The sequence below is a fragment of the Triticum aestivum genome, chromosome 7D (assembly GCF_018294505.1).
Source record: "Triticum aestivum cultivar Chinese Spring chromosome 7D, IWGSC CS RefSeq v2.1, whole genome shotgun sequence".
NCBI lineage: Eukaryota > Viridiplantae > Streptophyta > Magnoliopsida > Poales > Poaceae > Triticum > Triticum aestivum.
Window position 1 is genome coordinate 460094319 of NC_057814.1, and position 2565 is coordinate 460096883.

Here is a 2565-nt window from a genome sequence, read left to right on the forward strand (position 1 = left end):
GAATATGAGTATTACAAGAGTTGATCTACCTCGAGATCGTAATGTCTAAAACCCTAGAAGTCTAGCCTGTATGACTATGAGTATGATTCTTCGCCTCTACGGACTAAGCCCTCTGGTTTATATAGACACTGGAGGGGACTAGGGTTGTACAAAGTTGGTTACAGAGAAAGGAATCTTCATATCAGGATGCCAAGCTTGCCTTCCACGCCAAGGAGAGTCACATCCGGACACGGGTGAGAGTCTTCGGTCTTGTATCTTCACAGCCCATCAGTCCGGACCATGTCCAACAGGCCGGACGCCTGAGGACCCCTTAATCCAGGACTCCCTCAGCCGCCCCCCCCCTTCCTTCTCCTCTCCTCCTCCTTCCTCCTTCTCCTAGTAGTAATAGGAAAAGGGGGGGCAAACCTACTTGGAGTAGGATTGCCCACCCTTGGGCGCGCCTCCTCCTAGGCCGACCCTCTTCTCCTCTCCTCCTTATATAGAGGGGAAGGGTGAAGGAAATATGCCCTAGAGGCAATAATAAAGTTATTATTTATTTCCTTATTTCATGATAAATGTTTATTATTCATGCTAGAATTGTATTAACCGGAAACATAATACATGTGTGAATACATAGACAAACACAGTGTCACTAGTATTCCTCTACTTGACTAGCTCGTTGATCAAAGGTGGTTAAGTTTCCTAGCCATAGACATGAGTTGTCATTTGATTAACGGGATCACATCATTAGGAGAATGATGTGATTGACTTGACACATTCCGTTAGCTTAGCACTTGATCGTTTAGTATATTGCTATTGCTTTCTTCATGACTTATACATGTTCCTATGACTATGAGATATGCAACTCCCGAATACCGGAAGAACACTTTGTGTGCTACCAAACGTCACAACATAACTGGGTGATTATAAAGGTGCTCTACAGGTGTCTCCGATGGTGTTTGTTGAGTTGGCATAGACCGAGATTAGGATTTGTCACTCCGATTGTCGGAGAGGTATCTCTGGGCCCTCTTGGTAATGCACATCACTATAAGCCTTGCAAGCAATGTGACTAATGAGTTAGTTGTGGGATGATGCATTACAGAACGAGTAAAGAGACTTGCCGGTAACGAGATTGAACTAGGTATTGAGATACCGACGATCGAATCTCGGGCAAGTAACGTACCGATGACAAAGGGAACAACGTATGTTGTTATGCGGTTTGACCGATAAAGATCTTCGTAGAATATGTAGGAACCAATATGAGCATCCAGGTTCCGCTATTGGTTATTGACCGGAGACGTGTCTCGGTCATGTCTACATAGTTCTCGAACCCGTAGGGTCCGCACGCTTAAAGTTCTGTGACGATCGGTATTATGAGTTTATATATTTTTGATGTACCGAAGGTAGTTTGGAGTCCCGGATATGATCACGGACATGAGGAGGAGTCTCGAAATGGTCGAGACATAAAGATTGACATATTGGAAGCCTACATTTGGACATCGGAAGAGTTCCGGGTGAAATCGGGATTTTACCGAAGTGCCGGAGGGGTTACCGGAACCCCCCGGGGGTTAATGGGCCTAGTTGGGCCCTAGTGGAGAGAGAGAGGTGCCGGCCAGGGCAGGCCGCGCGCCCCCTCCCCCTCTGGTCCGAATTGGACTAGGAAGGGGGGCGCCCCCCATTCCTTCTCCTTCTCCCCCTTCCTTTCCCCCTCCTAGTAGGAGTAGGAAAGAGGGGAGTCCTACTCCTACTAGGAGGAGGACTCCTCCTCCTGGCGCACCCTACAGGGCCGGCCGGCCTCCCCCTTGCTCCTTTATATACGGGGGCAGGGGCACCCTATGACACAGAAGTTGATCATTGATCTCTCCCAGCCGTGTGCGGTGCCCCCCTCCACCATAATCCACCTCGGTCATATCGTAGCGGTGCTTAGTCGAAGCCCTGCGTCGATAGCTTCATCAACATCGTCACCACGCCATCGTGCTGACGAAACTCTCCCTCGAGCTCTACTGGATCGTGAGTTCGCAGGACGTCACCGATATGAACGTGTGCTGAATGCGGAGGTGCCGTACGTTCGGTACTGAGGATCGATCGATCGTGAAGACGTATGACTACATCAACCGCGTTGTCATAACGCTTCTGCTTAACGGTCTACGAGGGTATATGGACGACACTCTCCCCTCTCGTTGCTATGCATCACCATGATCTTGCGTGTGCGTAGGATTTTTTTTTTGAAATTACTACGTTCCCCAACAGTGGCATCCGAGCCAGGTTTATGCGTAGATGTTATATGCACGAGTAGAACACAAGTGAGTTGTGGGCGATACAAGTCATACTGCTTACCAGCATGTCATACTTTGGTTCGGTGGTACTGTTGGATGAAGCGGCCCGGACTGACATTACGCGTACGCTTACGCGAGACTGGTTCTACCGACGTGCTTCGCACAGAGGTGGCTGGCGGGTGTCAGTTTCTCCAACTTTAGTTGAACCGAGTGTGGCTACGCCCGGTCCTTGAGAAGGTTAAAACAACACTAACTTGACGAACTATCGTTGTGGTTTTGATGCGTAGGTAAGAACGGTTCTTGCTCAGCC